The sequence below is a fragment of the Lissotriton vulgaris genome, chromosome 2_1 (genome assembly GCF_964263255.1).
Source record: "Lissotriton vulgaris chromosome 2_1, aLisVul1.2, whole genome shotgun sequence".
Lineage (NCBI taxonomy): Eukaryota > Metazoa > Chordata > Amphibia > Caudata > Salamandridae > Lissotriton > Lissotriton vulgaris.
In genome coordinates, this window is record NC_141687.1 from 1,591,574,627 (window position 1) to 1,591,598,980 (window position 24,354).

The following is a 24,354-nucleotide window of genomic DNA, read 5'->3' on the forward strand; positions in this document are numbered from 1 at the left end:
GGCCACAGGGATCGTGTAAATTTAAACATGAATGTAGTGGATGCGGGTCGTCCCATCCTGAGTCCACGTGCAGAGCCAAAACGGGTGATAATGGGGGGAGAGGAGGCGCCAAACAGGTCTAATATAGTCCGAGGGGCGCCTTTACCTACCCCGATTGATACCTTGGCGATGATTCCCTGGCTCAGTGAATACCCGGATCGTACTTCTGCTGGGGTGCTGCGGAACGGATTTTCGTATGGTTTCCGCATCCCGGTAGGGGACTTTCAGGGTGTGGAAAAGTGTAAAAATCAACTTTCCGTCCTGCAGCATACGACCGTAGTACAGGATAAGATCCGGAAAGAGGTGACTCGAGGTCGGGTCGCCGGCCCGTTTAGTGTACCCCCGGTGCAGAATTTTGTTTGTTCCCCTTTAGGGGTGGTCCCCAAGAAGGACCCAGGCGAGTTCCGACTGATTCATAATCTATCAGCTCCACGTGGTCTTTCTGTAAACGATGCAATAGATCCAGAAGTGTGTTCGGTGCGGTACGCATCCTTCGATGAGGCCGTAGCCATTTTGAATCGCCTGGGGCCCGGGGCGCTGATGGCGAAATCAGATATCGAGTCAGCGTTCCGGTTGCTCCCGGTACACCCAGACGACCAGCGTCTCCTGGGATTCATGTTTCAGGGTTGTTATTACATGGATAGGTGTATGCCGATGGGGTGCTCTATATCTTGTGCCTATTTCGAGAAATTTAGTAGTTTTCTACAATGGGTCTTCACAAGGAAGACGGGTTTCCAACATGTAATGCATTACCTTGATGATTTTTTGTTCCTTGGGGCAGCCGGGGATCTCGAATGTGGCCAGGCCTTGGCCGAATTTTGTGTGTTAATGAAACAGTTTGGTGTGCCATTGGCACCAGGTAAGACGGTGGGTCCTGCGACTTGCCTTGAGTTTCTGGGGATCGAGTTAGATTCCAGTGAGGGTTGTTTTCGTTTGCCAGCTGACAAAGTGGGGAAGTTCAGGGCAGCCCTGCAAGTATGTATAAATGCATCTAAAGTTACGCTGCATCAATTACAGCAGTTGGTGGGACAGTTGAATTTTGCCCTGAGGGTGATACCAATGGCCCGCCCCTTTTCCCGTTCAATTTCCCAAGCTATGGTCGGCCTAAAGGAGGGCCATCATCGCACGAGACTATCGGCGGAGGTCCGCCAGGACATGCGTATTTGGTTAGCATTTCTGGCGGATTTTAATGGTCGAGTGGTCTGGAACAAACCAGCCGTGTCCTCTGACGAGCTGGGGCTATGGACAGATTCAGCAGGAAGCGTAGGTTTTGGTGCCATCTTTGGCACAAAATGGTCGGCACAGAGGTGGCCGACATGGTGGCATGACAGTGGTCTGACAACTAATATTGCTTTCCTGGAACTTTTTCCCATTTTGGTGGCCCTGAGAACCTGGCCCGAAGGGTTCAAAGATCACTCTGTCATATTCTGGTCTGACAATATGACCGTCGTTGAGTGCATCAATAGTCAGGCAGCACGTTGTAAACTGATTTTAAGACTGCTCAAAGAAATTGTATTACTGTGTATGCAACTGAATGTGCTATTCAGAGCAAAACATGTCCCAGGGGTAATGAATCAGGCGGCTGATGCACTGTCTCGTTTTCAAATGCAGGCTTTCTCGGGTTTCCTTCCCTCAGCGGACCCAGAGCCGGCACCCTTTCCCGAAGCTCTCTGGTCTCTCGGTGCCCCGAACTTCGTCACCTCGTGGGAGAGAGTCTAGCACCAAGGACGAGGAAGGCATACGAAGGGGCGTTTCGGTCCTATTTAGCCTTTTTGGGGACTGATAGAGAGAGGCTTTGGGGTCACGAGGAATGGGTAGTGAATTTTCTGATGTCCTTACGTAGGGCTGGGAAATCGGTGGCTACGGCCCAGAGGCATCGTGCTGCCATTTCCTTTGTTGCCAGAGCGCATGGTATCCAGGACCCGACAGCGTCTTTCGTTGTACAGAAAGCGCTGCGTGGGTGGCAACGCCTTGAGGGTCGCAGAGTAGATGAAAGGCGCCCGATAGGTTTGGATAGGTTGTCCCAGTTGTTGGCCACACTCCCGGCCACATGTTCATCTCAGTTTGAGGCGGTACTGTTCCGAGCCGCTTTTACGCTAGCATTTCACGGGGCGATGCGGGTAAGCGAACTGGTTGCAAGGAACAAACTGGATGTGGCAGGGGGTTTGTGCCAGGAACACGTTCAGATCAGGGGAGAGACAATGACTGTCTCCTTTGTAAGGTCCAAGACTGATCAAGATGGGATGGGTGACTGCATAATCATACGCAGGATTCCCGGGTCCTCCATGTGTCCGGTAAAGTGTTTAGAAGATTACCTAGCACGAAGGGTGGCATCATGGGGGGGGACTTTGTTAAGACACGCAGACGCCACCCCACTGACGAAATTTCAGTTTCAGCGGGTGCTTGCGATGTCAATTGCCGCTGCGGGCTTGAACCCGGGCGAATTTGGGACCCATTCCTTTCGGATAGGGGCTGCTACGGAAGCTACAGCCAGGGGTCTTAATGTTGAACAAGTGAAACGAGTGGGCCGTTGGTCCTCCAATTGTTATAAGAGATATGTGCGGTTGCACATGTTGTGAAGCTGTAATAATGTACTCACGCTTCTTGTTTTTGTTTGGTTTTCAGTTACGCAAGCCTACGAGGCGGGGCGGACTATGCAGTCGACCCAACACCGGGCCAGCGGTCAGACATCACCGGCTGTGAAAAAGGAGGTGTGGGTCGTGGGCCACTCATACGTGAGGCGTGCCGCGGACGTATTCAAAGCAGGTGATATGATTCACGTAGCTGGGGAATACGGGTACAGGGTGTCCTTCCACGGAAGAGGCGGTCTCTGTATTGACCAGTTTCAGTCATTTTTCGAGGGTCTGTTAGGGCGGACGAGGTCACCGCCGTCTATAGTCATAGTGCATTTAGGGGGCAATGATTTGGTCACCACCGGTAGACGACTTCTCCTGGAGGCAATGCTTTCCACTGTAAGTTGGTTGGCGAGGAGAGTTCCGGGGTGCAAAATTGCGTGGTCCCATATGATCCCACGAAAGGTGTGGCGGGGGGCTATTACTATTCCTGCTTTGAATCATTCTGTTAGAAAACTTAATAACAAAGTGAGTAGGTTGTTCCGTTCCAGGACATTGCATTCTATTTCGCATGGCTGTATTAATGATGACAGTATGTATTTGGGGGATGGTGTGCATTTGTCTCGGGTGGGGAATGAGTTACTCATAGGAGACTTCTTAGCATGGTTAAAAACGTTACAACATGGCCTTTAGGTAGGAGCTTTGTGGGGGGTCCGGATAGCCGGTCAACTATCCGGCCTGTGGCGGTAAGGTCATGATCGGTGAGCACTATTTGGAAGATCCCTATGAGTGGGCGTCACCCAACACGGATGGGAGCGCTCGGGAGAGGTGGCCTTTGGCCCCTCAACGGGGAGGCGGTCCCTTCTAAGGATGGGTCGCCGAAAGAAAAGGAAAGGCGGTCAAGGCCCCTTCCTGTATAGGAGGGGTTACAGCCCCCTCCTGGGGAATTTCCCGGGGCCAGTGACGTCTGCGACGGCAGATGTGGTAAGTTGTGCGGGGTTTGGGGGGAGGTCTACGATACCTTCTAGATAACCTCACACGAGTCCTCGAACGACCTTTAACTGGCGTCGAGTTTATTGGTGCCCCCGTCAAGTCAAGGGAAATTGGTAGTTTGCACTTGAGGTACGCCTCAGTGCTGTCGCCCCTCCCAAGTGGGGGGGGTATTTCTGGTTAGGGATCTTGACACCGGTTACGACCTTGCCGTTGGCCCTTAAACGTTAGGATGTACAATTTCAATATTTCAAGAAAATGTTTTGTAGGATGTTAGTTCGGCTAGGAGAACCTCTGTATTAGAGAATCTGTTAAGGTTAGCCAAACATCGCAATGTGGTAATGAAATTGTACATTAATATGAAACTGTTTAACGTTTTAATTTTTGTTTTAATAAATACGGCCGGGAGGGTCACTCCCTCCCTCTTCCAAAAACTTCAAGAACTGTTTCCGGTTTCCCTCCTTTGGGGATTGTGTTGAGAGGGGGTGGCGGGTATCTCAGCCATATGGAAAGGGGCGACCACTCGGTCCCCCCGAACGTATGGCAGAGTACCTCGATCCCCCCGGGAAGCCATTTTGGGCGGGAGGCGCGTCTCGGCTGGTATGCCCGAAGCGGCGTAGCCGGGGCGCGCTTTTTCCCGCCCTAGAGTGGGCTGGCCTAGACACTGACGCGGCTGGCCACGCCCTCGGGGCAGGCAGGGGCGGGTTTACGCCCGCCCTGAAGACGGATAAAAAGGGACGCAAGACCCGAAGGCATCCTCTTGTTCCTGTGCTCTGAAGCTGCACCTCCTCGCTGCACGTGAGCTCGAGACGGAACGAAGAGCCAATTTTGACCCACCCACCAGCCCCTGAGGACAGCAAGTTGTTTTGAATAAAGTTTGATGTGGTAACTCTAATTCTTTGTTTACAGGTGGGATTAGTATCGTGATAACTTTGAATATGCAATAAAGAATGGTCAATTTGTGGTGTGTTTTGCAAATAAAGTAATCCTGCTTTAGTGTTCATTAGTAAGCATGTTTTAATAAAGTTGTTGTTGTTACTGTCTTTCAAGTAATTTAGTCATTTAGTAATTTAGTTAGAATTGTCGTATTTATTTCGGTCGGGCGGTAAGGTCATGATCGGTGAGCACTAATTGGAAGATCCCTATGAGTGGGCGTCACCCAACACGGATGGGAGCGCTCGGGAGAGGTGGCCTTTGGCCCCTCAACGGGGAGGCGGTCCCTTCTAAGGATTGGTCGCCGAAAGAAAAGGAAAGGCGGTCAAGGCCCCTTCCTGTATAGGAGGGGTTACAGCCCCCTCCTGGGGAATTTCCCGGGGCCAGTGACGTCTGCGACGGCAGATGTGGTAAGTTGTGCGGGGTTTGGGCGGAGGTCTACGATACCTTCTAGATAACCTCACACGAGTCCTCGAACGAACTTTAACTGGCGTCGAGTTTATTGGTGCCCCCGTCAAGTCAAGGGAAATTGGTAGTTTGCACTTGAGGTACGCCTCAGTGCTGTCGCCCCTCCCAAGTGGGGGGGGGGTATTTCTGGTTAGGGATCTTGACACCGGTTACGACCTTGCCGTTGGCCCTTAAACGTTAGGATGTACAATTTCAATATTTCAAGAAAATGTTTTGTAGGATGTTAGTTCGGCTAGGAGAACCTCTGTATTAGAGAATCTGTTAAGGTTAGCCAAACATCGCAATGTGGTAATGAAATTGTACATTAATATGAAACTGTTTAACGTTTTAATTTTTGTTTTAATAAATACGGCCGGGAGGGTCACTCCCTCCCTCTTCCAAAAACTTCAAGAACTGTTTCCGGTTTCCCTCCTTTGGGGATTGTGTTGAGAGGGGGTGGCGGGTATCTCAGCCATATTAGAACAACCTTTACTAGCATTAGTAGATGGAGCTTTTGCAATAGTTACTGAGCATTGGAGAAATACAAGATTCCATTTAATAAACTGTAAAATACAGCATCCACTATAAAAATATGGAGCTTCAAGACACATCTGTGCCACTGAATAGCCATTTACCCATGAAAACAACATTGGGCAATTTGAAAAGATTAATATTGAACTCTCTGAGTAAATCTATGAGGACTATAGTAAACACTCACTGCATTCTAGCTGTTATATGTAGGTACCCTAAATAGGCATAGGTAAGACTGCAAATTTTCACCTATATCCTTCCCTATATTACATACATAACGGTTCATAGGGACTGACCTTTTTACCTAGATATGACACTGCATTCGGAAAGCAGGTTTTTTCCTGGTTCGATACTCATACTATGAATGAGGCTTCTTGGAAGCATAGGAGGAATCACAGCAGGGGGAACATCTCCTGTATACTATCTATGTTAAAGTTCAAGCCCAACGTCACCCTTTTTGCCGACACAGTAACACAGCAAGGTAAGACACCTGGGGATACCTGTGGGTATATATACATCATGTCTTGCTTAGACAGACAAAGGAGACCGGGACTTTCCAGCTGTTACACTGACCATAGACGCTGAGGTTTCTTCATGAAGATACCTCAGCTTGCAGTGGTCTAACATCCCTGGTAGGGTGTCCGACTCAAGACCAGGACGGGGTCCCATATTCTCTTCTTTCTCAGGTAATGGGGTTGAGTAGACCGTAGAGGGATTCTTGGCATAATGCATAACACCTACACAGATGCTAGGTACATTTAGGTACATCAAGTTAGGGAGACATCATAGGAGTACACACGTGCTTATCATGTGTTTTATGTACTGTATATAGCCCTGATTACTGCAAAATGGTAGAACTGTACCATCCCTTTACCTTCGGAGTACTGCTAATCATATATCTCTGCTACTGTCTAATGGCTGTTACATCAAATCTATTCTACACTAGAATAACAACTGTTCAAGAAATCCTTATTGAAAGTCCCAGACTGTTTATTCTGTGTATCTCTGAGACAAATTGAGTGAGCAGAAGTGACTGAGTGAAAAGTAGTAAATTGTTTCCATGATCCTGAAGGATCAGGGTTGTCATGTTCTGAAGTTGCCAAAAACTATTCTGTCCCCAATAAGAGGAGATTCTAGCGGCACTGTGAGGTAGCTTATGCAAACAGGTTAACATATCCAGTGGGGGTGCTCGGAACCAGTCTGCCACCAAACCCACAGTTTATGTTATCTGAACACTTAGATCCTGTATAGGGTATATAGGACATAGCGATATGATGGGTGATACTATCGAACTGTATTTGGGAAAAAATGAAGAAGAAAGATGCTATCCACATTAATTTCCAACTGAAAAAAGAGACTGATAAGATGCTCATCCTGTACAAAATTCTGCTTCTGAATATCAACCAAGTATATATTCAGAAGACCCAGATTTTCACCCCAAATTTTCTTTCACCTTCACTCTATTCTATGAAAGTGAACTGTCAAGCCGTATGCTGCTGTGCATGTGAGGCGAACTGGAATTGGATTTACTGTCCTAACAGCGAAAGATCTTCTACAGAGGGTAGAAAACAATGATAACAATGTAGAATATAACTTGATTAAAATTATGGCTTATCAGTGAGATGCCACTAAATATTTGTTCTGAAGACAAGGAGAACTATGATGCATGTTGAAGAAATTTGAGACCACCACCGACTTTGGGCCCTATTCACATAGTTAACTGTGATGAAAGTCTAACATTATGAGTGTTGGTATCTACAAAGGGAATTTACTACTTGTTCATGCTCTTTGTGAATAGCAAAAGTTGAACTATATGACTTTCAGTATTTACAAAGGGCATTTACAACTAGTAAATGCCCTTTGTGAATACCAAAAGTCGTAAAGTTAGACTTTTGTCTCATTTTACCTTTAGGAATCAGGCCCTTGGTTCACAAGTTTGTGCTGAACACTTAAGGGATAACTTATACAGTGTTCTACTTAAAGCAAATGATAATCTTTCAGATGTTGCATTCAAGAAACCTGTTGAATAATGTTCTTTAGATCCTGCAAATGTTTGCAGATTTTTTCAACCACAAATTCCAAAGTATGCATAAGTACTCAATAAACAAAGAAACAAAAATGCCTTGAAAGACACTTTTGGAGAAAAGAGTTTCTTGCGAGAAATGCACCACATATGCTCTTGTGGATAAAAAAAAATCTCAAAATTCAGGTATGACTCTGATGAATCCATTCTTAGTTTTATAGAACAATATATTTCTTGTGAGATCCCTAATAAAGAAGCAAATATGAAACAGTTTCAACGAGTTGTAAAGTGTCAGAATCATAAGTGAAGTGTTGGAAATACTGCTTATGTAAATGGAAGAACAAATCCCAACACTATGGCAAATGTTGTTTTGGTTTTCTGAGACACATTCTAAATAAAGGAAGAGTCAACAATGTTATGTCTTCAGTTAGTCATGTCATCACTGGAAAATCACCTAGAAATACATCTAATCTAAAAAGAGACCAGGCGTCACAGAGGACCAACTACTACATTATTTAAATACTACATACATACTAACATGGACATGCAATATGTTGCAGATAACTCGACAACAGTAGTACAGTATATTACTTCAAACATTATTAAGGCAGGAAAAACAGATATGAAGGAAATATGGGAAGAGATACATGCTGGCCAATCATTGGCAATGATACCCGCCAGGAACTCTGTAGAGTTTTCAAAAATCACATGTATTGATTATAGATGAAGTTAGCATAGTGTCCAACTTGATGTTGGACTTTGTTCGAGATCTTTTGCAACATACTCCAGGGGAAATTTGAGCCAATTTGAAAGACTCTTTAACAGAAAGAAACTCGCAATTCACTTGGAAGTATAGGCAATGTCAACATTTGCCTGCATTTCTCATACTGTAAACTCATACATGAAGTAAACTAATGATGAGAATATGTGAAAATATTACAAGATATTAGTCTCAGAACTTTAACAGAAGAGATGAAGACTATGCTTTTAGGGAAATGATTTCTTCTTCATTTCTAAATGTTCATTCTTCTGCAGAAGTAATGCACCTTCTTCTTTTACAGGCATTACCCATGGATTGTCTAATGCAGGGGTCTCCAAACCGGTTCTGGAGGGCCGGATCCATGCCAGATTTTTAAAATTACTACACGTATCTCAATTGGGACATCCCAAAAATCTGGCATGGATCCGGCCCTCCAGTACCCGTTTGGAGACCCCTGGTCTAATGCCAACCTTAAAAGAATCCTCTGACTTAAATAGGAAAATGCTACATCTAGAACATTAAAAAACTATTGATTTGCCTTGTAAATATAACACAGAAAGTCATGGAGTAAACATTACTATTTGTAAAACCTTATCTACAAGATCATTAAACATGGAGAAATCTGTGTCACATACTTCAGGATTGGAGAAAGACTTACATCTATGTCAAAATTGTTGCATACTTTTACTTATAAATTTGGATATGGAGCTCATACTTGCAAATTGAGCAATGGGATCTGTAGTACATTGTGTTATGTATCGAACCAATGATAACATAGAATTTACTATTGTTAACGTTGACCATGTAAAGGTACCAACAAAAATTAGCAGTGAATTAGCAAGGTTTGTACCTATCAAAGATGTATATATTTGCAGAGAACAGGTTCCTCTTCATTTAACTTATGCGGTTCCATAACACAAATCGCATGGACTTAGCGTGGACTACACATTAATTAGCATTGGCTATGCTAAGAACGTACGACATACATAACTTTATCTCATGTGAAAGCCTTATCAGGTCTTTGGAATAAAGACATTGACTAGACAAACATTAATGCAGAGACTTCCTTCTGTGAATACAAAACCTAAAATGTATGTAAAAGGAAAATCGAATTTCAACACTAATGAGACAGAGGTGATGAAAAATCTTTGATGAAAAAAAAAAACAAAACCATATGGAAGTAAAATAATTTCAATTTACTAATGACAACCAGCATTAACTGCTATGGTAATGTTACTGTCAATCTTCTTCTCTTTTTAGTGAGAGAATTTCTACTTCAAATAATACTGAACCTTTTTCCAACAACCTAAGTATAATGTATGCTCTTTGGTCACATAAACACATAGGCTACTCTACAGGTCATGTTAGAGGTATTGTTAATGTCTGTACAGGCATTATTTGCTTTCCCCTTACTCAACAACAAGATGCTAAATAATTCTGTACAGCTGTTCACCAAATAGGTGCTGATGAGACTGTGCCATGTAACCTTTTTGTTGTAATCTACTATTGAGAACATGCATGTTTAAGTTGCTTGAATGCAGTGTCAATAGTAACACAATTTGAAAGATGTATTTACATTCTAATTTCTGCTAGAGAATCAGTGTAATTTAGAAATGTAAAAACAACAGCTGATGGACAGAATGCAGAACAATGTCATACATTCACCCCAGTACAGAGATCTGGGCCTAATCTATAGTTTTTTTGGTCACCATGCCATTCAACATTTGAACCCAGCCATATGCAAATAAGTCTTGACCCTGTGCCTCTTGGGAACCGTCCAGCCCGAATTTCCAAGGCAGGTCCTCCCTGGACTGAAAACAAGCATACTAGGACCGGTTTTGGAGTTTCACCCCTCTTCAACCAGGATAGCTTGATTCCAGTGGCATGGAGAGCACGGGACCCACGTCTGGGCATACCCGTCCCTCTTGGGGTGACAATTACAAAAACAACAGTTGATGGACGGAATGTATAACAATGTCATACATTCACCCAGTATAGTGATCTGGGCCTAAATCCATAATTATCAGCTCACCATGCCATTCCAGTTTGAACCCAGCCATATGCAAATCTGTCTTGACCCTGTGCCTCATGGGAACAGTCCAGCCCCAACTGCCAAGCCAGGTCCTCCCTGGACTATAAATAAGCATCCTAGGAGCAGTTTTGGTGTTCAGCCCTCTTCATCCAGGATACCTTGATTCCAGTGGCATGGAGAGCACGGGGCCCACGTCTGGGCATAACCGTCCCTCTTGGGATGACAAATGCAAAAACAACAGTTGATGGACAGAATGCAGAACAATGTCATACATTCACCACAGTACAGAGATCTGGGCTTAAATCCATTGTTTTTTTTTACTCACCATGCCATTCTGGTTTGAACCCAGCCATAAGCAAATCAGTGTTGACCCTCTGCATCATGGGAACAGTTGAGCCCAAACTGCCAAGCCAGGTCCTCCCTGGACAGGAAATAAGCATCCTAGGACCGGTTTCGGGGTTCAGCCCTCTTTAGCCAGGATAGCTTGATTCCAGTCGCATGGAGAGCACAGGACCCACATCTGGGCATACCCATCCCTCTCGTGTGACAAATGCAAAAACAACAGTTGATGGACAGAATGCAGAACAATGTCATACTTTCACCCCAGTACAGAGTTCTGGCATTCCAGTTTGAACCCAGCCATATGCAAATCAGTCTTGACCCTGTGCCTCATGGGAACAGTCCAGCCCGAACTGCCAAGCCAGGTCCTCCCTGGACTGGAAACAAGCATCCTAGGACCAGTTTCGGGGTTTAATCCCTCTTCAGCCAGGATAGCTTGATTCTAGTGGCATGTACAGTACGGGACCCACGTCTGGGCATACCCGTCCCTCTCAGGGTGACAAATGCAAGAACAACACTTGATGGAAAGAATGCATAACAATATCATAAGTTCACCCCAGTACAGAGATCTGGGCCTAAATCCATCGTGTTTTTGCTTGCAATTCCAGTTTGAACCCAGCCATATGCAAACCAATCTTGACCCTGTGCCATTTGGGAACAGTCCAGCCCGAATTTCCAAGCCAGGCCCTCCCTGGACTGGAAACAAGCATCCTAGGACCGGTTTTGGAGTTTCACCCCTCTTCAACGAGGATAGCTTGATTCCAGGGGCATGAAGAGCACGGGACCCACGTCTGGGCATACCCGTCCCTCTTGGGATGACAATTACATAAACAACAGTAGATGGACGGAATGTATAACAATGTCATACATTCACCCCAGTATAGAGATCTGGGCCTAAATCCATCACTTTCAGCTCACCATGCCATTCCAGTTTGAACCCAGCCATATGCAAATCTGTCTTGACCCTGTGCCTCATGGGAACAGTCCAGCCCGAATTGCCAAGCAAGGTCCTCCCTGGACTGGAAACAAGCAACCTAGGACCGGTTTTGGAGTTTCCCCCCTCTTAAGCCAGGATAGCTTGATTCCAGTGGCATGGAGAGCACAGGACCCACGTCTGTGCATACCCGTTCCTCTTGGGGTGACACAAATGCAAAAACAACTGTTGAGGATGGAATGCATAACAATGTCATACATTCACCCCAGTACAGAGATCTGGGCCTAAATCCATCATTTTCCGCTCACAATGCCGTTCTAGTTTGAACCCAGCCATATGCAAATCTGTCTTGACCCTGTGCCCCATAGGTACAGTCCAGCCGAACTGCCAAGCCAGGTCCTGCCTGGAATGGAAACAAGCATCCTAGGACCGGTTTTGGGGTTTCACCCCTCTTCAGCCAAGATTGCTTGATTCCAGTGGCATGGAGAGCACGGGACCCACGTCTGGGCATACCCGTCCCTCTTGGGATGACTAATGCAAAAACAGCAGTTGATGGACAGAATGCAGATCAGTGTCATACATTCGCCACAGTACAGAGATCTGGGCCTAAATCCTTTGTTTTTTTGCTCACCATGCCATTCTAGTTTGAACCCAGCCATAAGCAAATCAGTGTTGACCATGTGCATCATGGGAACAGTCCAGCCCGAACTGCCAAGCCAGGTCCTCCCTGGACTGTAAATAAGCATCCTAGGAGCAGTTTTGGGGTTCAGCCCTCTTGAGCCAGAATAGCTTGATTCCAGTGGCATGGAGAGCACGGGCCCACTTCTGGGCATACCTGTCCCTCTCGGGGTGACAAATGCAAAAACAACAGTTAATGGACAGAATGCAGAACAATGTCATACATCCACCCAAGTACAGAGATCTGGGCCTAAATCCATTGTTTTTTGCTCAGCATGCCATTCCAGTTTGAACCCAGCCATATGCAAATCAGTCTTGTCCTTGTGCCTCATGGGAACAGTCGGGCCCGAACTGCCAAGCCAGGTCCTCCCTGGACTGGAAACAAGCATCGTAGGACAGGTTTAGGGGGTTCACCCATCTTCAGCCAGGATAGCTTAATTCCAGTGGCATGTACAGCACGGGACCCACGTCTGGGCGTACCCGTCCCTCTTGGAGTGACAAATGCAAAAACAACAGTTGATGGACAGAATGCAGAACAATGTCATACATTCACCCCATTACAGAGATCTGGGCCTAAATCCATTGTTTTTTGCTCAGCATGCCATTCAAGTTTGAACCCAGACATATGCAAATCAGTCTTGACCCTGTGCCTCATGGGAACAGTCCAGCCTGAACTGCCAAGCCAGGTCCTCCCTGGACTGGAAACAAGCATCCTAGGACCGGTTTTGGGGTTTCACCCCTCTCCAGCCAGGCAAGCTTGATTCCAGTGGCATGGAGATCACAGGACCACATCTGGGTACACCCGTCCATCTCGGGGTGACAAATGCAAACAAGCATTGGAAATGCAATAGGTCTCGCAGCATTAGAGTTAGTGCTTTTAGAATTGTTTATGGGTTTTTTTGTAAATCTTAGCATTTTTGTTTCCTGTAGCCAATGCTAAAGAATTTGAAAAAAAAACCCATAAACATTTCTAAAAGCTCTAACTCAAATGCTCCGAGACCTATTCCACTGTGTGAGGGTGAGGGGTTGAGGGTGAGTGAGGGTGGGTGAGGGTGAGTGAGGGTGAGTGAGAGTGAGGGGTTGAGGGTGAGTGAGAGTGAGGGTGAGGGTGAGTGAGGGTGAGTAAGGGTGAGGGTGAGTGAGGGTGAGGGTGAGGGTGAGTGAGGGTGAGGGTGAGTGAGGGTGAGGGTGAGTGAGGGTGAGGGTGAGTGAGGGTGAGTGAGGGTGAGGGTGAGTGAGGGTGAGGGTGAGTGAGGGTGAGTGTGAGTGAGGGTGAGTGAGGGTGAGTGAGGGTGAGGGTGAGTGAGGGTGAGGGGTTGATGTTGAGGGTGAGGGGTTGAGGGTGAGTGAGGGTGAGTGAGGGGTTGAGGGTGAGTGAGGGTGAGGGTGAGTGAGGGTGAGGGGTTGAGGGTGAGTGAGAGTGAGGGTGAGTGAGGGGTTGAGGGTGAGTGAGGGTGAGGGGTTGAGGGTGAGTGAGGGTGAGGGGTTGAGGGTGAGTGAGGGTGAGGGTGAGTGAGGGTGAGGGTGAGTGAGGGTGAGTGAGGGTGATGGGTTAAGGGTGAGTGAGGGTGAGTGAGGGTGAGGGTGAGTGAGGGTGAGGGGTTGAGGGTGAGTGAGGGTGAGGGTGAGTGAGGGTGAGGGTGAGTGAGGGGTTGAGGGTGAGTGAGGGGTTGAGGGTGAGTGAGGGGTTGAGGGTGAGTGAGGGTGAGGGGTTGAGGGTGAGTGAGGGACCGCAAAGCTATGGGGGGCAGAAATACCACAGGAGGGGGCTATAGCATAAATACCACTGGGAGTTGATAGAGCGGGAAAACGGCCAGAGATTTGCAGGGCAGAGAGAGCACCACAGCGAGACAGCAAGGTGCGAACTGTGTGAGATATTGTGACCGGCGCACGGTGGGGCATTCCCAGGGTAGAAACGCACTGGGACAGTGGCAGGACAGAGAACCCGCGCGAAGCTGGAATGGCAAGAAGATCTCTGGGGTTGGTATGGGTTGAGTACCACTAAGGCTGGTAGGAGGGGTGTACCACGTGAGACTGGGGAGTGTGAAATAGGAGCAGCTTTGTGAAAAACGCCGGAGGGTGGTCCGTGGAGAATTTGGAGATTATTGAAAGCATGGCGGCGCCCCCAGATGTTCTTGTTCTGCGTACAGTGTTGTGGACGCGCAAATAGCCGGAAATACGTGAATTGCTCACGGCAGCAGCGGCGGTGATGCAGGACTCCTGCATGGTGCTTGCCAGAACTTGGATAACTTCAGAGAATACGGATAAAGTACATTTCAATGCACGCAGGAGACTCCAGGAAAAGGTGCAAGGCGCACCGAAAATGGAACTGCCTGACAGGATGCAGATTTAGAAGGTCGTGTGCCAAATGCAAATAATTAAGACAGTGCTGCATTCCGTAATGTAGCCCGTGAAGCAGCATGCTGGAACAATGACAGAGGGATCTGCTTAGCAAAACAGTCATTCCAGGGAAAACTGCATGACCAGGCGAGAGCAGAATGCTGTGACGCACTTAAAGCAGGCATGGAAATTCTGCCAGGCTAACTCAATCTATCTTCGATGATTCAAGTCTCTTCTGCACGTAAAGATTACGAAGCGGACGGCACATGAGCGTTTGTTATAATGCAAACCGCTCGAGCTAACTCGACAGACGTCTGAAGCAGGACCAGGGCGCCTAGAAGACCACCCGAGGTGATACACAGTGGTATGCAAGGGATGGCACCCACTCATTCGATCTCACGCAGGTTCACATAATAACAGCTCTCTAACACTCTAGGTCAAATTTTGAGGTGCATATTAGGGAGTCAGGGAGGAGATATGGTGGTGGTGGGGGGAAGGGGGGGTAGTGTTGCTAAAGGAGATTTTGAAAATCGTCAGGTCATTTAAGATATAAATGCGCGAGCGATAAGGATTAACACAACCAAGAATGGGGAAATGAAGCAAAATACACGCAGAATGGGGCAAGTGGCAAGACAAACTTGAAACAAAAGGGGGAGGGTAAGGGTTCGTAGGCATGCTATAGATGCCGATCCTGCCACGCCTCTGTAGCAAACTAGAAACTATATGGTAGGCAGGGACATTCGGAAAGATGTCAGCTACTTTAGGCAGTGTTCTATCTACCGTAACAGCATAAAAAATGTTTTAAAAAACGGTTCGACTTAATGGTTTGACGGTAAGAGCTGTAATTTTAAGTACTGAAAAATAGAGCTTGTGCAAAATTCCATGAAAAATAAACTGGAAATCTTTAGATTTATACAGCAGCTGAGGAAATTGCCCACTTATTTTCATTTTTTTCCATTTCAAAATACTTATTTTTTTTCACGCTGCATACAGACATGTAACATAATTTTGTTAAAGATTTGATCCAAACTTCAAGTTACCGGCAATATTTTCCATTATACAGAAAACCATGGCAGTTCACAGCAGCTGTGCTTTAATGTACAACAAATCGGGAATCTTTTTTTATTCCACTGATACATTTGCCTTTTAGCGGAATTGGAAGTAACATTTTCTTAACAGCTAAGGTGTGTTTAAATTGTGCCTGTGGTGGTGGGCCCGCACACTCGATGGTGACCCAGAGCTAAACAGAGAAAGACAGAAAATGAAGAAAGACCGAGGAAGATATAGATAGAAAAACAGTCACAAAGGAAGACAACAAAGATGAAAACAAGACGGAGGGAAGAGAGGGGAGGGGGGAGGAGAAATGCGACACGGCGGGAAGGGGAGGGGGCGGAGCGGGTACAATAAACAAGACGGAGGGAAGAGAGGGGAGGGGGGAGGAGAAGTGCGACAGGGGAAATGCGAGACGGCGGGAAGGGGAGGGGGCGGAGCGGGTAAACAAAGACGGACATGCACGCGCTTTTAAGCTCAATGCGCATGCGCATTGAGCTTAAAAGTCACGGGCACTGCAAGGAATCGCCACGATTCCTTGCAGTGTGGATAAAGAGCGGATAAGTCCCAATACTCTCGCCTTGCTCGATGCGCATGCGCATCGACAGGCGAGACCTAAAACAGCAGTTGATGCGCATTATGCAGAACAATGTCATACATTCACCTCAGTACAGAGATCTGCATCTAAATCCATTGTTTTTTTGCTCAGCATGCCATTCCAGTTTGAACCCAGCCATATATAAATCAGTCTTGACCCTGTGATTCATGGGAACAGTCCAGCCCAAACTGCCAAGCCAGGTCTTCCCTGGACTGGAAACCAGTATCCTAGGACTGATCTCGGGATTTCACCCCTCTTCAGCCAGGATAACTTGATTCCAGTGGCATGGAGTGCACGAGATCCACGTCTGGGCATACCCATCCTTCTCGGGGTGACAAATGCAAAAACAAGAGTTGATGGACAGTATGCAGAACAATGTCCTACATTCACCCCAGTACGGAGATCTGGGCCTAAATACATTGTTTTTTTGCTCACCATGCCATTCCAGTTTGAACCCAGCCATATGCAAATAAGTCTTGACCCTGTGCCTCATGGGAACAGACCAGCTCGAACTGCCAAGCCAGGTCCACTGGAAGCAAGCATCCTAGGACCAGTTTTGGGGTTTCACCCCTCTTCAGCCAGGATAGCTTGATTCTAGTGGCATAGAGAGCACGGGACCCACGTCTGGGCATACCTGGCGCACTTAGGGCGAGAAAGCAAAATAAACACAACTGATGGACGGAATGCAGAAGACTGATTTGCATATGGCTGGGTTCAAACTGGGGTGGCAAAATGAGCAAAAGAATTATGGATTTAACTCAGATCACTTGACTGGGGGTGAATGTTTTGATTTGTTTTGCATTCCATCCATCAATTGTGTGTCTATTAATATAGAAATGTTACATATACAGCTGTGTAGTGTGGCTAGTCTCCCTACTGTTTTACTATGGTGAATAAATATCTTATTTGAATGGTTCAAAGAAGCGCTATGAATAATACAAAGATTAATAAGTTAGTAACCAATTTTATTGCCATACTGATTTCTATTTCTTTTTTTTCATATTTTTATTTAATTATTATGCCCCATTTTATGCAAGCAAGAACAGAATACATATTACAGTATGAGATAGAACACAGAAAAACAAAAGATTATACAAACAAAAGCAAATATCTTGAATAATTATGACATAACAGTATATTTTTTTTCTCCTAATCAAAACCCAAAAAAGATCACAGACAGGGAAAAGAAAGGTCACAGCTAGTTCAAGAAAAAGAAATGTATATATGGTCACTCCAACTCCCCCTGAATCCACTGCCAAACAGGTACCCAGATCTTCATTCCCAACGCTCTTTTTTTCCTACCCTTTGTTTCATATATAGCAGATTCTATGTTATATGAAGCTAGAAGAAGTGCTCTCCAAGCATCAAAAGAGGAGGCAAGTGGATTACTCCATTCTTGGGAAATACATGCCCTTATTAATGCCATACAAATAAATAATAGATTATTTTTCCAAGCAGGTAATGAATCAGCGGTTACCCCTATTAGGACTAATTCCCCAGTTAGAGTGACTATGGACCCAAACAGGAGTGCCAGAAATGACTGAATTGCAGCCAAAAAAGAAGATAACGGGGGAAAAGAAAAAAACATATGTAGTGCATCGGCTGCAAATAGCCCACATCTGCTACACTCTGTACCCACAGTAGACCCCCATTTAGAAATTTTTAAGGGTGTATAATATAAATCCATTAGAACCATATAATGCTGTGTACTTGATCTGCCAGTAATCAAAGTGGAATTCGCCAATGCAATGGATTCCTCAATCTGAATACCATTGTTACCCAATTTTTCTGCCCTTCTCATGGACTGAAACTCTAAATCATCTATACATGCAGCGATGAGCAGATTATAATAATATCCTATTGATTTTTTAGACAACATGCTCTCAATTAGATGAATCCTACACAACCCAGAGCGGGCCTGTGGTTGAAGAGTATTAACAAAACTATATATCTGAAGATTCTTAAAGCAATCCTGGGTTGTTAGATTATTCTTATCTAAAAGCTCTGAAAAAGTGATTAGTTGATCATTATGCCACAAATCACCACAGAATGAAGTCCGCGGTTACGCCATCTGGTCGTGACGTGATCTTGAAAAACCGGGGGAAAAATACTTGATGATGATAAAGGTGTGTATAATAAAATTTTCTGGATTCCTAATTGACGCTTAATTATCTTCCATACCCCGAAGCCAGCTTTAAAGATCTTAAATTTAGTTTTTTTTAATAATATCGTGGCTCATTGTTTTTAACGAGACAGCCACGGCACTCCTCTCCCAATGCGAATTCATAAATTGATGGAGAGTGGCTCGCTGGAATTCCTGCCTTTCCGCCAATAATTAAAGGACTAATGAACTGTAATACTGCTGCGATATAATAATATAAAAAATGCGGAATTCCCCCCCCCCGACTTTGGTAAGATCATCTTCTTGTATGATCTACAGTGGCATTTATAGCCCCACAAGAATCTTGCTGCCATACTTTCTAGTTGTTTAAAACAACTTAAGGGGAATTCGAGAAGAATTGTTCGAAACATATAAAGACATTTTGGGAGTATGATCATTTTTAAAATGTTATTCCGGCCAAATAAGGATAAATGGAGATGGTCAATGCGCTCAAGCTGGTGATGTAATTTTGATACCCAAATATGTTGCTACTGCCACTGTCTTAAGTTGTGTGGGAGGGTACTGATCAACAAATAGGATTTGGGTTTTAGATATGTTCAGTTTGTACCCTGAAAAAGCTCCAAACTGAGTAGCCAAATCCTCTATTATTGGCAGTGCCGTCTGGATATTGGTTGTAGTCACTATCATATCATCTGCGTAAGCGAGAGCTCTATACCTAGTACGGGCAACTAGTACGGGCGCTATAACCTCTGCTTGGTTTAATTTATTTAAAAAAATTATCAATATAAAGAGCAAACAAAAGTGGTGAATACGGGCATCCCTGTTGAGTACCTCTTAGAATAGGAAAAGAGGCAGATTTATTTGTTCTAATTTTTATACATAAGACTGGTAAACATAAAGTGCTTACAGAGCTGAGATCATCTGAGGGCTGAGCCCTTCAGTGACAGCATATCCCACAGATACGGCCAGGCTACCCTGTCGAATGCCTTCTCGGCATCCAACAGGGTAATGCAGAGTTCAGTTTTTGTCCCTTGAGCCAATCCATTAAGGCAATTACACGCCTGACATGGTCAGTGGTATCCCAATTAGGGATAAAACCATGCTGCCAATATGAAACAATTGACAATATTATACCTGAGAGATGGTATGCTAGAATTTTCGAGAAGATCTTGCTGTGGGCATTGATCAATGAGATCGGCCTAAAGGAAGAAGGAAGAAGGGGAGGTTTGTCTTTTTTTTTAAGAAAAACCATAATAATCGATTGCCGCCAGGATACTGGCCCTGTCCCTTTTTGAGCTTCCAAAAAAGTTCAAAGCAAATCTTGTTTTAGGACAGATTTCTATTTCTAGTCACACTTTTTCTTGTACCGCCATTATTTACCAACATGGAGAAACAACTGATACAGGACACTATACAATACATTTGATGAAGAAGACCAGATGCACAGAATGTGATGGTACAAAGTTAATTTATAATCACAGATAATAAGACAAATTTCCAAAACCTTCTATTTCTAAGTCATAAATTGTAATCACAGGTATACCCTTTCTATAAAATTAGAACAGGTATTCAACAGTTTGTGACATAAGTCAGTAGATATGTCATTATGTGGTCGTGCACAGTTGATTACTTTTGAAGAAAACAACTTATTTAGGTAACATTGCATGAATACAATGTTTGTATTGCAACTGATATATAGATACACAGTAGAACAAGAACAATATTTATGAGTTTTGGTTACAATTAATTTGATTTGTGTTTTTCCTCACTGTTTCATAATGACTACAACATTATGCTCATCTACTCCTCATGAGTGCTGTAAATGCAATGGTACTGCTGTCTGAGAAACACTACACAAAATTAAACTATTTCTTTACTCAGTAATGTAAATACGGTTCCCTGGCACAATAGCAAACCAAATATGTTGTGATCACAAAAATATTGTTTTTCCGTACATATAATGGTAAGTGCAAACAAATCAATACAAATATAGTTCTTACACTAATATTGAAAACATATACAAAACAATATAAATAGTAAACATTAAATATTTTAACATGTAACATGAAAAAAATGTAAATTATACATATTTAAGTAATGATTAAAAATATACTGAAATACAAACGTATTTAAATAAACACACACACATATATATGAATGTGTGCATCCAAAAAACGCCGCTTTGAAACGCCTCTATACATATATATGAATGTGTGTATATATATATACAGATATATAATATAAAAAAATAAAAACATTTTTGGATCTATAAGATCATTTTCAAACCTTTTTTAAATATACCAGTATGATAATGATATATTGTCTATTGGCGGTTGCCAGTAGGTACATATAGTTAGAATGTAGGTCCATAGTTTTTTTTTATTTGCCAATAATTTTGGCATTGTTTGATGAATCCTAGCCACATTTTCAAAAGTAGTTTGTCACTCACTTCAGCTGATATCTTGAAAGTTTTGTGGTGATCTGTCAAGCAGGAGATGAGAAAAACGTTTTCCCTATGTCAATTTCCATAGAAAGACAGAAACACTAATCGGAATTACACCAAATTTGACTGAAAGGTCGATGTTGGTTCAGGGAAGTGTCTTTTAGTGATTGGTGTAAATCCGTTCAGTAGTTGTGGAGTTATTAAAACACATTTCCAATTGTATATATAGAGACACAGAGGATCAGCAACCCCTCCCAATCTCGTGCGAAGATCTGATTGGCTGCTAATACTTCAAACCAGGAAGTGTTGGCAGCCATCTTGGGACTTGTCTTTAGTTGAGTCCCATCAAAAAAACATTGACAAAAAGAAAATGGGGCAGAGTAGGAATACCCTGACTGCAATAGGCCTTTTGGATGGTCCCAAAGGGAACACGCAGGGCTATAAAATAATTAAAAAAAAAAAAATTCTGTGGCCTCTCATGCTTCATTAGTTATTGGCCCCCATTCATGGGGGCATTTTTATAATAAGGTGGGAGCACTCAGTCACCCTCTCCTGGGGATTAAAAATGCCCCGGGGATCACCACCTCCCTGGGGCTAATACATTATTATGGGAGCATTTCTGAGCAGCCCTGGACCCGAGGACCACCACCTTCCCAGGGCTAAAAGGAATTTGTTTTGTGGGGCCCCAAGGACACCTCCAGGCCCTGGGGACCACCATCTCCCTGGTGCTATCTTACTTTAAAATGATTGGTTGGGGGACCAAGAGGCGCACTCCCTGGCCGTTCTCGGCCCGGGGACCTCCACCTCCCTGGGGCAGACCCTCTTTAAATGATGTCCTGGCAAACTACTGGTTGGGGGATAAAGTCCCCTTGAATGCTGAAGGTCAGTGGAGGAACCCCTTCTGTTACCTCCAGTAAGTCCCAAACAGTGGTATTTCTGAGATGTCTACCACTCTTCAAGCATGCCTCTTGCTGCACTACTGGTTGGGGAATGAAGTCCATTTTACTCCTAGGGGCCTTGGGAGCCAACTACCACTTCTGTTAAGCCAAGTCCTAGGCACACGTTACAGAGTGAAAGCAATGGATAAAAAAGTCTTGTGCATCTGGAAAGTTGTCATGTAAGGTCCACTCAAGTAGTTTAAAGTTTCTTCAGTTTTTTAATCTTTATCGTTGAAGAACACAACCAGCCAACAAATTTTTCTCCACAATGGGAAGGATCCTGTGACTTCATCACAGCTGTATCAAAAAGCATAGATGTTGTTGGAAAATCGCTCCGCTGGTGATAATTTCGATCCGGCTGGCCTGGATTAAGGAAAAAAAATATTGGAAAAGTCCTTGGGAGAGTTTTAAAAGAAACAGGGAAGCTCGGATGTAAAGGAGAAAACAGACAGTAAGTGCTCATATTCGTGGTGAAGGGAGGGTCCGCCGCTTCAACAGGACCTCTAGGGTGTGTGCTGAGAAAAATACAGGCACTGGTTCACCTTTGTTCTGGAAATGGACCCCTTCTGTTACCTCCAGTAAGTCCCACACAGGGGGATTGCTGGGAGATTGCTGGAGCCAAGACCCCTACTCTCCATCAATCAGCAAATATGCTGCATGGAGCACTACTAGTTGGTGAATGAAGTCTTCTTGGCTCTTGAGGGTCCTTGGGAGCCACCTACCCCTTCTTTTGCCTCCTGCATTTCCGATACATCTAGGTTGTCAGAGGCTGTCAGAGGCCATGCCTCCTTTCTCCACCACTATGCAAACACAACTGGTTTGAGGATGAACTCCCCTTGGCTGCTGATGGTCCTAGTGGGCCAACTACCCCTCCTGTTACCTCCAGTAAGTCCCACACAGCGTAATTGTGGAAAGGTTGTTGGAGGCCAGATCCCCCTTTCTCCACCAATATGTAAATGCATTGCCTGGTGCACTACTAATTGGTGAATTAAGTCCTCTTGGCTCTTGAGAGTCCTTGGGGATGAACTGCCCTTCCTGTTGCATCCAGTAATTCCTATACATCTGGATTGGTGAGAGCCTGTTGGAGGCCATGGCTCCTTTCTCCACCACAATGCAAACGCACCTCCTGGTCCTTAGAGGCCAACTACCCATCCTGTTTCCCTTCAGTAAGCCCCACACATTGAGAATGCTAAGAGGACTTCGAGCCTGTGCCCCCTTTCTGCACCACTCTGCAATTAGTCCTCCTGGCATGCTATTGGATGGGGGATGTAGTCCTCTTGGATGCTGAGGCCGAACCCCTCCTGTTACCTCTAGTGTGTCCCATTCAGCAGGATTCCTGAGAGCTGGCCGGAAACTTCTCCCCCTTTCTCCATCACTCTGTAAACAAAACAACTAGTTAAAAAAACATAGACATTAACTTAAAAAAGCAAAGGTAACAGGGACAGTATAGCTAGGAAATAGAATTTGAAAAGCCTTAGAAATTCAAACAGAGGTTACAGGGACGTTACAGTCATACACAACCAGTGTAATTCAGCATTTAGTTACCTGAGCTATGTATAACTTATATCCCCTCAATGCACTGTTTACAAACTCATATATTATATCACTTATGACATGGTTAGTGACATTACAGAGGACAGCATTGATGACACACAACCACTACGACACACAAATTTACAATAAACAACGAAAGTAAATTAAAAAACAAAATAAATTACATACTATATTAAAAACATTAAAAATAATTATACAAACAATTTAGAACATTAACAAGTAAAACGTATACTGCAATACGCAAACATATTTTAAAAGTGATAATATTAACATACATATATATTTTTAACATCAATATTAAAAACAGAGACATTTTTTACATCAATATACATTACCTTAGAAAATTAATATTATGGTCAACAATATTTTTGCATCATGATATTTCTGGATCAGTACATTTCACTCGAAACAGAGACTGGGTTTTGCATCAAAACCATATCAGGATACTATGGCTTCCCTGGGTGTACAGGACCATTATTCTTCCCCATATTGTACTAAGGATAATTCTGTTGTGGAGAGGATGAACATTAACTTAAATTAGTCCTTAAGAGCTGGAGTATTAGGTACAGGGCATAATTGGATCCACCACCTATATGGGGTACAATGAGCACTTAATCTTCCTAAAAGATCTCTTGCTAGATTGACCCATAACGATGCCCCTTCTTTGGCATTGTGGTGGAAGCCCTGCCCTTTGGCATAAATGATTATTGTGCTTCCTCACAGAATTTAAAAAAACTTCTGTGACAACCAATCTAACAAGCAGATGAAGATGTCTTCCTCTGTGAGAATTAAGGAAATACCTGAACATTTTGGCTATGTTCCAAAGGTTGGGGATCTCGTGCAAAAAAAAAGGTGACTATGAAGAAGGAGTTTTCCCCATCATACCTTGCTTATGTGCCAGTCCTTGGTATTCATTGTACAAGAACTGAAATGTTACCACCACATACTGGTTTCAAAAACAGTGTTTTTGTCTCCATTGTTGACATCACGTTACATCATGTGGCAGATTCTAAAAAGTAGTCTATGAGGA